The sequence below is a fragment of the Bufo gargarizans genome, chromosome 7 (genome assembly GCF_014858855.1).
Source record: "Bufo gargarizans isolate SCDJY-AF-19 chromosome 7, ASM1485885v1, whole genome shotgun sequence".
NCBI lineage: Eukaryota > Metazoa > Chordata > Amphibia > Anura > Bufonidae > Bufo > Bufo gargarizans.
Genome location: NC_058086.1, coordinates 99,453,731 through 99,468,773, shown reverse-complemented (window position 1 = coordinate 99,468,773; position 15,043 = coordinate 99,453,731).

Genomic DNA, 15,043 nt, shown 5'->3' with positions numbered 1-15,043 from the left:
ACTGAGGGCATCTACTGGGGCACTATACATGGGGCATTTTATACTGGTACATTATGGGGGGCACTAGGAGGGAGGGGGGAGAGGAGCACTATGGGGGCGTTTACTGGGGGCCCTATATAGGGGTATTTTATACTGGCACATTATGGGGGCACTATTTGGAACATTAGCTCAACTGGGGGCATTACAAGGGGGTATTTTTTGCAGTCACATTATAAGGAGAATTATTTCTACTACTGGGGGGGCATTATGGTGGGCTTTATTACTCCCCCATGATATGACCCCTTAGTAGCAGCACCAGCCTCTCCCTGCTCTGCTATTCCTCTGCCCCTTCTCCAAATCCTTATTATGAAATCTTTCTCATTAGGATAAAACACAACATCAGCTCCGACGAGCCCCCGGCCAAAGTGTGGAAGTGGCGTCCGAGATCCCCAAGGGCCAAGCCAAGAAATTGTAAGTTTTCATGTGGAGTATGTTTATGTTATACACATATAGCATACACTGTGCCACACAATATACAGTTTCTTCTGTATGAACGTCCACAAATTAAATCTCCAGAGTCAATCCGGGACGTTAAAGTCAGCAAGTGTCGGGGAGGGGCCCCTTATTGTTTTTCGCCCTAGGGCCCCATTTCACCTAGAACCGACCCTGATCTCTGTACTTTCCTTGTATGGATTATATTTACCTGCTCAGTGGCACCTGCGTCGCTGCGGATTTCTGTATGGCCACTGCTGCATCTCCATGTCGTTCGAATCAAAACATCCAGTGACGGGGGCATTTGGTGACGGGGGAGCAGCCAATAGCAGGCCGCAACGGTGACCAGACCCAAGGGGGCTCGTTCCAGTCACGGCCGGCTCTTGCTTTGCTGTAGTATCCACTCTGTAATGTCTGGTAAATGTGTGAGGACTTGACCATGTAGCAGCCCTACAAATTTGTTCTATGGAAGCATTTGCTTTTTCCGCCTAGGATGTAGAGACTGATCTTGTAGAATGGGCTGTTAGATTTCCTGGTGGGGTCTCACCCAGGGTATTGTAGGATATAGGCATTTTTATCCTTCTGGACAAGGAATTTGTTGTGGCTTTATGACCCTTATAAGTCCCTAGGAACTGTACAAATAGGTAGTCTGATCTCCTGAAGGGTTTTGTGGCTTCTAGAAAGGCCAGGATGGCTTTCCGTACATCCAGTTTGTGGAATTTAACTTCCCCTTCCGATTTTGGATTAGAACAGAAAGAAGGAACCATAATTTCCTCCTGTCTGTGGAAATTAGTAACAACTTTAGGTAGGAAGGAATTGTCTAACCTGAACACTACTTTGTCAGGGAATACCGCAAAGAAAGGGTCCACAATTTTCAGGGCCTGAATTTCACTTACCCTACGTACTGAGGTAATTGCCACTAGGAATAATGTTTTCAGTGTAATATATTTTAACGGGACTTCTGAAAGAGGCTCAAAGGGGCCTAAAGTTAACACAGACAAGACTAGATTAAGATCCCAAGGGGGAACCGTGGGTCTTAGAAAGGGTCTTAATATATCTGCTCCTCTCAGATATTGGATGACCCAAGGATGGTCTGCAATCTTTTTATCAAACACGGAACTCAAAGCGGATATGTAGACCCTTAAAGTATTTGGGCGCAACCCTTTCTCAAATCCAGATTGTAAAAATCCCAATATAGTTTGAATAGAGAACTCCTGGGATGATATTTGGACTGGTAACATTGGCCACAGAATCTTTTCCAGACCCTGGAATAAATCCTGGAGGTAATCTCCTTCCTGCTGGCTGCCATGGTGTTAATTATGGAATCTGATAAGCCTTTAGCTCTTAAAGTTAGCCTCTCAGATTCCAGGCAGCCAGATGTAATTTTTCTACTTTGGGGTGGTGAACTGGACCCTAGGACAATAGATCTTGCTTCCAGGGAAGCATCCACGGGCTCTGTACTGACAGGAGTTTTAGAAGAGGGAACCAGAACTTTTTTTTGGCCATAATGGCGCTATCAATATCACATGGGCTCTGTTCTGACGAATCTTTTTTAGTACCCTGGGTATCAGAGAAAAGGGAGAAAAAGCATATGCCAGGTGAAAGTCCAATTTTTGGGACAGGGCATCCACCCCTATGTTCCTGCCGAAGGGGTTTAGGGAAAATAATTTTTGGAGTTTTGTGTTTACTGTGGAGGCAAACACATCCACCTGCGGGATCCCCCATAAGGAGGTTATCTGTAGGAAAACCTGTTCCTCTAGACTCCACTCTGTCAACTTCAGTGATACTCTGCTTAAAAAGTCTGCTTTTGTGTTTAAAGACCCTTTTAAATGTATCGCTGACAGGGATTTTAGATGAACCTCCGCCCAGGAGAATATTTTTTCCGCTATTTTGCTTAGCCCCACACTTCTTGTTCCTCCTTGATAGTTTAGATAGGCTACTACCGTCGTGTTGTCCGATCTTATTTGTATGTCCTTCCCCACTGTATATTGGGATAGTACTGGAATCTGATATTGGGCAGACTAGATGGGCCAAATGGTTCTTATCTGCCGACACATTCTATGTTACTTTTAGAGCTTCCCAAACCGCAATTCCCTCTGGTTTGAAGAGAAATCCATCTGATCCCTGGACAGCTGGTCTTGACAGGAGTGATGAAAGCAATAAGCTCCCCATCCCCATAGACTTGCATCGGTTGAGACAATCTGTAGATGGACATCTCTGCTCTGCACTTTGAAAGAAAAAACCTGTGCCTGCGCCATCCCGTTTAGTATTCGGCGCAGTGAGTGAAGGACGCTCGCCTGCTGCCTCACTGCACCTGCGTCGAATACGTCACAGAGCTCCCTGGAAGTGAAGACAGCCGTCAGCAGGCGAGAATCCTTCACTCTATCCTTCACCCTACTAAATGGGACGGCGCAGGATTTTGCTTTTAAAGCGCAGAGCAGCAATGTCCATCAAAGCAAAATGGGCGTGCCGAACGGAGCCTCTAGGTGCTGCAGCAACGCCCCAATAGCATCTAGAGGCTCATTTGTATATTTTTTAAGTTAGTTTTCTGGGCGAACGGCGGCATGTAGGCAGATAAAAGTTACACAGTTATGTACTGCTGACATTAGCACATCGCTAATGTCAGCCAGCTAGATAACGAATTTTGTGATGATGGAAACCCTTTAACAAGGCTTCATCTTCCTCACTAAAGGGAAATCTACGCCGTATTGTTTTGGGAATAAATAACTTCCTGTCTGGCGTCTTCCATTCCCTTTTTATCATATCATGCATATTTTTATGGACTGGGAAGACTCATTTTTTCTTATGTTCGAGTCCACTAAACATTTTGTCCTAGACAGACCTATGGACTTTCTCGTCTGAGAGGTCCATGGTCGCCCTAATGGCTTTAATCAATTCTCTTGTATCTTCAGAGGAGAAAAGGAAGTTCTTAAAATCTGTATCAGATTCAGAGTCAAAACTTCCTTGGTCTGCATCCTGCTCTGAATCTGAGGAGCTAGAATACATAATTTTTTGTTCCCTACATTTATTGGTAGACGGACCCAGGACAGACATAGTCTGATCGGATCAAGCTGAGCGAATCTCCTCTCTAATTACGTCCCCTAATTTCTCCCTGACAGATTTTTAATTTCTGCACACCATCCTTATCCCTCTGCACGCATACAGGGGAGGGTTGACAGAAACACAAGAAGTTAGCATAAATACAAGATATATAGCATCCCCCAAGTGAAAGTAACCCACAGCAGCAGGACCCATGGCAGACTCCATCTGGCCTGATCCTAATTCCGACATACTGTCAGACCTCTGCCATGTCTGTCCCCCTTTTTATTTCTCCTTACCTGCAGACCTCAGATCAGAGGGCGACTTCTGCCTTGATCTCCACACCAAATTAAGCCCCGCCCCCTACATTAGTCACACAAACGTAAGTACCGCTGAAACGCATGCGACTTCCTGTGACGTCATAGTCATGCACCGAAGATTCAGAATGCCATGTGGAGCGCTGAAAAGACTGGAGGAACTAAGTCTCCGCACATGGACCTCCACCGCGACGCTCAGAGGAGGTGGTAAGGAGCAGCAGGATCCCTTACCTACAGACTTCCAGCAACCCAAAGCCCAACTAGGGAACGGGTGCTGCCTGCATCCCTCATGTGCCTAGGCATAATGACAGTAAAATCACCACCTCTGCCTGCCTACACAGAAGTGGACCCACAGCAAGTGCCGTGAGGAATAACCTGGAGGGACAGAAAGACAGGAGCCGGAGAAGGGTCATTTATTCCTCCTGTCCCTACCTGGTTGGAGGCGGGTCATCTCTCACGGTATACTATCATGAAGGATGAAAGGGGAAAATAGAACATGTCCTATTTTTGTCTGCAATTGCGGACAAGATTAGGCATTTTCTATTATAGTGCCGGCGATGTACGGTCCGCAGACTGCTGCAGCCTGCAGATCCGCAAAACACTTATGGACATGTGAATGGACCCTTAGCTGACTCACACTATAGTGACTATTTCCCATAGCCCAAAAGGACCTTTTCCCTTTATTATGGAGGATTCATACTGCTGAGGTCCTTTTCTAGGATAGGATTTAGCGACCCTGCCTGGCATACTGTGCAGGAGCGACAGTGTAAATGTCCCCCAGTATTGATTTTGGTGGAGTTTGGTTATTGATTTGTGTCTGTTGTTTCCATGTGTTTTTGTCTGTGCTGGCTCATTTGGTTTCCGCTTTGTTTTTACTTGATTTTGGCTGATCTGTCACTAGTCCGTTATTTTGACCCCACTGTACCTTCCCCGTATAGGGGAATTAAGGAGTGACTGTGGACTAGGAGAGATCGTGCAAACAGTTAGGAACATTGTTAGGGGTAGGTGAGCATCAGAATTGTCCTTTCTGTGACACTATTGAAGCATTGTACAATGCAGGGATTCTCCCTTCTACCAGTAGATGCTGCTCCCTAGGTCACCAAGGCTGTTTAATGTGTGTCTGCTACATCATACATAGGCCCTGATTTATCAGAACTTCCCTCCAGAATTCTGGCATCAAAAAGTCGCAAAATATGGCTTTTGCAACTTTCTTTTTTGCCATCAATTGCACCAAATTTTGCAACTTTTTGCATTTTTACACAACTCATGCCAGTTTTGTAATATGGATAGAAAAGTGGGTGTGGTTATCTATGTTAATGATTATTACTCCAGATTTATCACTGAGACTTTTTTTAAAAGTCGCAATCTCACTACAGGAGGGAAAAATAGGAAAACTAGAGGAGCTTCTCTAGAAGAAATGTTGGGTGTAAGAACAAGCCACTTTTATCAGACAGCCTGTGACGTGTGATGAATGTGGAATAAAGTTCTCCAACCTAGACTCAAGCAAAACTGACTTCAAATATTCTCCTCATGATCAATTCCCCCAGAGTGTGCCATCGGAGACACATGCACGGCTACAGTTTCCCAAGGTATATAGTTATTAACAAAATAAAAAGACTGGATAATTTACACACAAAAAAAAATAATAATAATTTTTTGAAATGTTTACATATTTTATTCATCTAAAACATAAAATTTATTTAACCACAAATTATGGCTATCCCTATAAAAAATGAAAGTCAGCAGGATTGAAAATAGTAAACTAAACAGCATTGTAGGGCACGTCACACTCTTTCAAACAGGATCTGTTTTTCAATCTGGTGAGATGCTCCGATATTGAGAAATTCTGACTTTTAAGGCTCATGCACATGTGCCGTCCGTTCCATGCACTGGGGACCGCAATAACCAACGTCATCTTGCCAATGTCAGCGATTTGTAATCTTCTACAGAGGAGTGGCAATATTATAACACTTCTGGTCCCCCATGTACCTTGAGACTACTCCCACACTGCTACCAGCACCCCTCTGGTCCCCCAGACTACACCCACACTGTTACCAGCACCCCACTGGTCCCCCATGTACCCCCAGACTACACCCACACTGTTACAAGCACCCCACAAGCTTTACATATACCTTTCATAAGGGACAAAAAAACATCTCAAGCATGCCCCATCCTGTGTCCCTCCAGCACACCGTGCCAGTGCTAAACCATGTTACCCAGTGCACCTACAGAATCCTAACCAGTAGTACACCATTATAAACGTGCCTAAACTGTACTCCCCAAATCCTGACCTAGCCCACCTCTAACCCAGTTAAAGGGGTCCTCTCACTTCAGCACATAGCATTCATCTTGTAAATCAGGCATGCTCAACCTGAGGCCCTCCAGCTGTTGCAAAACTGCAATTCCCATGATTCCCAGACAGCCTACAGCAGGGCATGGTGGAAGTTGTAGTTTTACAACAGAAGAAAAAGTTAATACAAGCCACCTTCTAATGTATTGCGATTCTCCACATTGCCTCCATTGCTGGCTAGATTCATTTTTCCATCACAGACAAAAAAGCCAGGTATGCAGCACTTTTATGTCTGGTATAAAGTCAGATCCTAAACAGAAACTGGACGGACCCCATCATAGTCGGCGGGGGTCTTCCCTGTCAGTTAGGCCGGGCTCACATCACATTTTTGTCATACATTTACTTTATTTTTCGCCCTATAAGACGCACCGGCCCATAAGACGCACCTAGGTTTTTAAGGAGGAAAATAAGAAAAAACTTTTTTTTAACCAAAAGGTGTGGGTTTGAACTAATGGCTGTGCATGACACTATTATGGGGGATCTGTGGATGATGCACTGTTATGGGGTGGGGGATTTGTGGATGGCACTGTTATGTGGGGGATCTGTGGATGGCATTATGATGTGGGGGATCTGTGGATGGCATTATGATGTGGGGGATCTTTGGATGGCATTATGATTGGGGGGGGATCTGAGGATGGCACTGTTATGGGGTAGTGGATCTGTGGATGACACTGCTATATGTGTCATCCACAGATCCCCCCCATAACAGTCCCATCCACAGATCCCCCCATCATAATGCCATCCACAGACCCCCCCCCCATCATTATCCCATCCACAGATCCCTAAGGAGGGACTGTAGTAGGCGGGGAGAGCGGCGGGGCCGTGCAGGCACTGTACTCTGGCCCCGCAGCTCAGTATGTACTGTATTATACGTGGTGTTAATCATCAGATCAAAACTGCACTCCCCCAGTGTACGGTACTTACCGGTACATATGTCACGCTCCTGTAGTAAGCACTAGCAGTTAGCCGTAACTCACTGAGGTCACGTGCTTCATTCATAAAGTAGGCAGAACAGTGACCTCCGTGAGTTACGGCCGCCTGCAGCCCGGCCTGCCTGCTAGTGCTTTTCTACAGGAGCGTGACATGTGTACCGTAAGTACGGTACACAGGGGAACACAGTTTAGATTTGATTATTAACACTAGGTATAATACAGTACATACTGAGCTGCGGGGCCAGAGTACAGTGCCTGCACGGCCCACGCCGCTCTCCCCGCTTACTACAGACCCTCCTCATTAATGCATTGCAGACTGCGATGTAAATTGCCAGCATTCGCCCCCATAAGACGCAGGGGCGCTTTCCCCCCACTTTTGGGGGGGGGGGAAGGGAGTCTTATGGGGTGAAAAATACGGTAATGTATGCCCAAAAAAATTATATATGTTACCAGGTGCCTCAGACAGATGCCATACTGTGGTATTAGAAGCGTGTGGGGCAGTGTGAGGTGCGTGTGGTATTAGAAGCTCGTGGGGCAGTGTGAGGTGCGTGTGGTATTAGAAGCGTGTGGGGCAGTGTGAGGTGCGTGTGGTATTAGAAGCGTGTGGGGCAGTGTGAGGTGCGTGTGGTATTAGAAGCGTGTGGGGCAGTGTGAGGTGCGTGTGGTATTAGAAGCGTGTGGGGCAGTGTGAGGTGCGTGTGGTATTAGAAGCTCGTGGGGCAGTGTGAGGTGCGTGTGGTATTAGAAACGTGTGGGGCAGTGTGAGGTGCGTTTGGTATTAGAAGCGTGTGGGGCAGTGTGAGGTGCGTGTGGTATTAGAAGCTCGTGGGGCAGTGTGAGGTGCGTGTGGTATTAGAAGCGTGTGGGGCAGTGTGAGGTGCATGTGGTATTAGAAGCGTGTGGGGCAGTGTGAGGTGTGTGTGGTATTAGAAGCTCGTGGGGCAGTGTGAGGTGCGTGTGGTATTAGAAGCATGTGGGGCAGTGTGAGGTGCGTTTGGTATTAGAAGCGTTTGGGGCAGTGTGAGGTGCGTGTGGTATTAGAAGCGTGTGGGGCAGTGTGAGGTGCGTGTGGTATTAGAAGCGTGTGGGGCAGTGTGAGGTGCGTGTGGTATTAGAAGCGTGTGGGGCAGTGTGAGGTGCGTGTGGTATTAGAAGCGTGTGGGGCAGTGTGAGGTGCGTGTGGTATTAGAAGCTCGTGGGGCAGTGTGAGGTGCGTGTGGTATTAGAAGCGTGTGGGGCAGTGTGAGGTGCGTTTGGTATTAGAAGCGTGTGGGGCAGTGTGAGGTGTGTGTGGTATTAGAAGCGTGTGGGGCAGTGTGAGGTACGTGTGGTATTAGAAGCGTGTGGGGCAGTGTGAGGTGCGTGTGGGGCAGTGTGAGGTGCGTTTGGTATTAGAAGCGTGTGGGGCAGTGTGAGGTGCGTTTGGTATTAGAAGCGTGTGGGGCAGTGTGTGAGGTGCGTGTGGTATTAGAAGCGTGTGGGACAGTGTGAGGTGCGTGTGGTATTAGAAGCGTGTGGGGCAGTGTGAGGTGCGTTTGGTATTAGAAGCGTGTGGGGCAGTGTGAGGTGTGTGTGGTATTAGAAGCGTGTGGGGCAGTGTGAGGTACGTGTGGTATTAGAAGCGTGTGGGGCAGTGTGAGGTGCGTGTGGGGCAGTGTGAGGTGCGTTTGGTATTAGAAGCGTGTGGGGCAGTGTGAGGTGCGTTTGGTATTAGAAGCGTGTGGGGCAGTGTGTGAGGTGCGTGTGGTATTAGAAGCGTGTGGGACAGTGTGAGGTGCGTGTGGTATTAGAAGCGTGTGGGGCAGTGTGAGGTGCGTTTGGTATTAGAAGCGTGTGGGGCAGTGTGAGGTGCATGTGGTATTAGAAGCTCGTGGGGCAGTGTGAGGTGCGTTTGGTATTAGAAGCGTGTGGGGCAGTTTGAGGTGCGTGTGGTATTAGAAGCGTGTGGGGCAGTGTGAGGTGCGTTTGGTATTAGAAGCGTGTGGGGCAGTGTGAGGTGCGTGTGGTATTAGAAGCGTGTGGGGCAGTGTGAGGTGCGTTTGGTATTAGAAGCGTGTGGGGCAGTGTGAGGTGCGTGTGGTATTAGAAGCTCGTGGGGCAGTGTGAGGTGCGTGTGGTATTAGAAGCGTGTGGAACAGTGTGAGGTGCGTTTGGTATTAGAAGCGTGTGGGGCAGTGTGAGGTGCGTGCGGTATTAGAAGCTCGTGGGGCAGTGTGAGGTGCGTGTGGTATTAGAAGCGTGTGGGGCAGTGTGAGGTGCGTTTGGTATTAGAAGCGTGTGGGGCAGTCTGAGGTGCGTGTGGTATTAGAAGCGTGTGGGGCAGTGTGAGGTGCGTTTGGTATTAGAAGCGTGTGGGGCAGTGTGAGGTGCGTGTGGTATTAGAAGCTCGTGGGGCAGTGTGAGGTGCGTGTGGTATTAGAAGCGTGTGGGGCAGTGTGAGGTGCGTGTGGTATTAGAAGCTCGTGGGGCAGTGTGAGGTGCGTGTGGTATTAGAAGCGTGTGGAGCAGTGTGAGGTGCGTTTGGTATTAGAAGCGTGTGGGGCAGTCTGAGGTGCGTGTGGTATTAGAAGCGTGTGGGGCAGTGTGAGGTGCGTTTGGTATTAGAAGCGTGTGGGGCAGTGTGAGGTGCGTGTGGTATTAGAAGCGTGTGGGGCAGTGTGAGGTACGTGTGGTATTAGAAGCGTGTGGGGCAGTGTGAGGTGCGTGTGGTATTAGAAGCGTGTGGAGCAGTGTGAGGTTGCGTTTGGTATTAGAAGCGTGTGGGGCAGTCTGAGGTGCGTGTGGTATTAGAAGCGTGTGGGGCAGTGTGAGGTGCGTTTGGTATTAGAAGCGTGTGGGGCAGTGTGAGGTGCGTGTGGTATTAGAAGCTCGTGGGGCAGTGTGAGGTGTGTGTGGTATTAGAAGCGTGTGGGGCAGTGTGAGGTGCGTGTGGTATTAGAAGCTCGTGGGGCAGTGTGAGGTGCGTGTGGTATTAGAAGCGTGTGGGGCAGTGTGAGGTGCGTGTGGTATTAGAAGCTCGTGAGGCAGTGTGAGGTGCGTGTGGTATTAGAAGCGTGTGGGGCAGTGTGAGGTGCGTGTGGTATTAGAAGCTCGTGGGGCAGTGTGAGGTGCGTGTGGTATTAGAAGCGTGTGGGGCAGTGTGAGGTGCGTTTGGTATTAGAAGCGTGTGGGGCAGTGTGAGGTGCGTTTGGTATTAGAAGCGTGTGGGGCGCATCTGATGATCACACTGCACCATGTACATGGATAGATTACACACTGCTGTCACCTTGTTCTCCGCGTCCATCTTGATGTCTGGGATGTCGTCTTCAGCTCCACCGCAGCCATATTTGCCGGGGTCCTTGGGGAGCGTGCCTGACTCTCCTTACTATAGCAACCCCGGGAGCTAGCCCCTCCTCCTTACAGCTCCCACCAGCTTTCTTTGCTGCAGGACACTGTACTGCACAAACTAACCAATAACAGAGCTCCTTATTGCAGGCACAGGCAGCACTGATGCACTTCCATGCCGTCCAGGGCGCCTGCGCTGATGAATGACATGGAAAAGTCTACGGTGTATTGGTAAACCGTAAAAAAATTTCAGCGAGTAGAACAGCCTGAACAGGCATCTCTGGTGCTTGTACAGGCATTATTGCGACCTCTGGTCTGATGTTATCCCAACATTCCCATATCAATACAGTGTAATACTGCCGGTAATTACCTGATGAACAAGCAAACGGCAGATCGTGCTAATTACAGTCTTCCGCTGGCAAATAACTGTACAGCATGGAGACAAGCGACGGTACAACGATCGCTGCGTGTAATAGCAGCGTCCTCCCCAGCAAGCAAGTGATTCCTTATCACCTGGAAAAACTGCCTATGTAATACAGACTTTACACACACTACCAACAACATACAATGCCACACACACACACAAGACACCCCCCTCAGCATACACACAGCTGTCCCCCATCACATACAACCAGATACCCCCCTCCCTCACCCATAACCATCCCTCCATCTCAGTGAGCTACACCACACAGTCCCCCTCACATACAAACCAGACACCACCCTACTACACAGCCTCCCATTAGCATCCAAACATAGCCCTCCCCATACAAGCAGATACCCCCTCCCTCAGCATCCACAAAGCTGCCCCCCCATACAACCAGATACCCCCTCCCTCAGCTGCCCCCCCATACAACCAGATACCCCCTTCCTCATCCACGCAGCTGCCCACCCATACAACCAGCTGCCCCCTCATACAACCAGATACCCCTGCCCTCAGCATCCACGCAGCTGCCCCCCCATAAAACCAGATACCCCTACCCTCAACATCAATGCAGCTGCCCCCATAAAACCAGATATCCCCACCCTCAGTATCCACGCAGCTGCCCCCCATACAACCAGATAGCCCCTCCCTCAGCATCCACGCAGCTGCCCCCCATACAACCAGATACCCCCTCCCTCAGCATACACGCAGCTGCCCACCCATACAAGATACCCCCTCCCTCAGCATCCATGCAGCTGCCCACCCATACAACCAGCTGCCCCCCCATACAACCAGATACCCCCTCCCTCAGCATACACGCAGCTGCCCCCCCATAAAACCAGATACCCCCTTCCTCAGCATCCACGCAGCTGCCCACCCATACAACCAGCTGCCCCCCCATACAACCAGATACCCCCTCCCTCAGCATCCACGCAGCTTCCCACCCATCCAACCAGATGCCCCCTCCCTCAGCATCCACGTAGCTGCCCTCCCATACAACCAGATACCCCCTCCCTCAGCATCCACACAACTGCCCACCCATAAAACCAGATACCCCCACCCTCAACATCCATGCAGCTGCCCCCCATAAAACCAGATACCCCCACCCTCAGCATCCACGCAGCTGCCCCCCCATACAACCAGATACCCCCTCCCTCAGCATCCACACAACTGCCCACCCATAAAACCAGATACCCCCACCCTCAACATCCATGCAGCTGCCCCCCATAAAACCAGATACCCCCACCCTCAGCATCCACGCAGCTGCCCCCCCATACAACCAGATACCCCTGCCCTCAGCATCCACGCAGCTGCCCCCCCATAAAACCAGATACCCCTACCCTCAACATCAATGCAGCTGCCCCCCATAAAACCAGATATCCCCACCCTCAGCATCCACGCAGCTGCCCCCCATACAACCAGATAGCCCCTCCCTCAGCATCCACGCAGCTGCCCCCCATACAACCAGATACCCCCTCCCTCAGCATACACGCAGCTGCCCACCCATACAAGATACCCCCTCCCTCAGCATCCATGCAGCTGCCCACCCATACAACCAGCTGCCCCCCCATACAACCAGATACCCCCTCCCTCAGCATACACGCAGCTGCCCCCCCATACAACCAGATACCCCCTCCCTCAGCATACACGCAGCTACCCACCCATACAGCCAGATACCCCCTCCCTCAGCATCCACGCAGCTGCCTACTCATAAAACCAGATACCCCCTCCCTCAGCATCCACGCAGCTGCCCACCCATACAACCAGCTTCCCCCCATACAACCAGATACCCCCTCCCTCAGCATCCACGCAGCTGCCCCCCCATAAAACCAGATACCCCCTTCCTCAGCATCCACACAGCTGCCCCCCATAAAACCAGATACCCCCACCCTCAGCATCCATGCAGCTGCCTACCCATACAACCAGATACCCCCTCCCTCAGCATCCACATAGCTGCCCCCCCATACAACCAGATACCCCCTCCCTCAGCATCCACGCAGCTGCCCACCCATACAAGCAGATACCCCCTCCCTCAGCATCCACGCAGCTGCCCCCTCCCTCAGCATCTACGCAGCTGCCCACCCATACAACCAGATACCGCCTCCCGCAGCATCCACACAGCTGCCCCCCCATACAACCAGATACCCCCTCCCTCAGCATCCATGCAGCTGCCCACCCATACAACCAGCATCCCCCCATACAACCAGATACCCCCTCCCTCAGCATCCACGCAGCTGCCCCCCCATACAACCAGATACCCCCTCCCTTAGAAATCCACGCAGCTGCTCCCCCATAAAACCAGATACCCCCACCCTCAACATCCATGCAGCTGCCCCCCATCAAACCAGATACCCCCACACTCAGCATCCACGCAGCTGCCCACCCATGCAACCAGATACCCCCTCCCTCAGCATCCACGCAGCTGCCCCCCATACAACCAGATACCCCCTCCCTCAGCACCCCCCTCCATAAAACCAGATACCCCCGCAATCAAAATCCATGCAGCTGCCCCCATAAAACCAGATACCCCCATCCTCAGCATCCACGCAGCTGCCCACCCATACAACCAGCTGCCCCCCTATACAACCAGATACCCCCTCCCTCAGCATCCACGCAGCTGCCCCCATAAAACCAGATACCCCCACCCTCAGCATCCACGCAGCTGCCCACCCATACAACAAGATACCCCCTCCCTCAGCATCCACGCAGCTTCCCACCCATCCAACCAGATGCCCCCTCCCTCAGCATCCACGTAGCTGCCCTCCCATACAACCAGATACCCCCTCCCTCAGCATCCACACAACTGCCCACCCATAAAACCAGATACCCCCACCCTCTTCATCCATGCAGCTGCCCCCCATAAAACCAGATACCCCCACCCTCAGCATCCACGCAGCTGCCCCCCCATACAACCAGATACCCCCTCCTTCAGCATCCACGTAGCTGCCCCCCCATACAACCAGATACCCCCACCCTCAGCATCCACGCAGCTGCTCACCCATACAACCAGATACCCCCTCCCTCAGCATCCACGCAGCTGCCCCCCCTATACAACCAGATACCCCCTCCCTAAGCATCCACGTAGCTGCCCCCCCATACAACCAGATACCCCCTCCCTCAGCATCCACGCAGCTGCCCACTTATACAACCAGCTGCCCCCCCCCATACAACCAGATACCCCCTCCTTCAGCATCCATGCAGCTGCCCCCCCCCCCCCCCCCCGCGGTGTACAATCCCTCACAGCACATCACCAACAGTTTCAGTACAAAATAAGTTACTAAAAATCAGTAGGTTCCGCGTTGCTGACCATAGCGAGCTCCAGGACGCATGTAAAAAAGAGCGTGGCTCTCCTGTTTCCGTTCCACGAGATCTAGGAGTGCCACGTGATGTTATGAAGTCAGCAGATCCTTCCCGAATATAGTATTTAGCCATTTCCATGGGGAGACTAGTTTTGGACGTTCCTTAAAGGGCTTCTGTCACCCCCCAAAAGTCATTTTTCTTTTTTGGGCTGAATAAAATCCTTATAGTGCGATTATTCAATATATAGTGCTCTTACCTTTTTCTGTGGCTTAGTTTCTTTAAAAAACGCACTTTTATAATATGTTAATTACCTCGCTACCAGCAAGTAGGGCGGTTGCTTGCTGGTAGCCACCGCATCCTCCTTTAAAAAAAAATCCCCTCCTCCTGTTGATTGACAGGGCCAGCGAGCGCTCTCCTCCTAAGGCTGGCCCTGTCTGCGTTCCAAATCTCGACGCGATTATTCAATATATAGTGCTCTTACCTTTTTCTGTGGCTTAGTTTCTTTAAAAAACACACTTTTATAATATGTTAATTACCTCGCCACCTGAAAATAGGGCAGTTACTTGCTGGTAGCCGCCGCATCCTCCTTTAAAAAAAAAGCCCCCTCCTCCTGTTAATTGACAGGGCCAGTGAGTGCTCTCCTCCTCCGGCTGGCCCAGTCTGCGTTCCAAATCTCGCACCTGCGCCGTACTGGTCTTCAGTCAGCGCAGGCGCACTGAGAGGAGGACGCTCGCTCGGCCGCTCCTTCCTCAGTGCGCCTGCGCCGATGATGTCACATCTACACCCGGCGCAGGCGCACTGAAGAAGGAGCGGCCGAGCGAGCGTCCTCCTCTCAGTGCGCCTGCGCTGACTGAAGACCGGTACGGTGCAGGCGCGAGATTTTGAACGC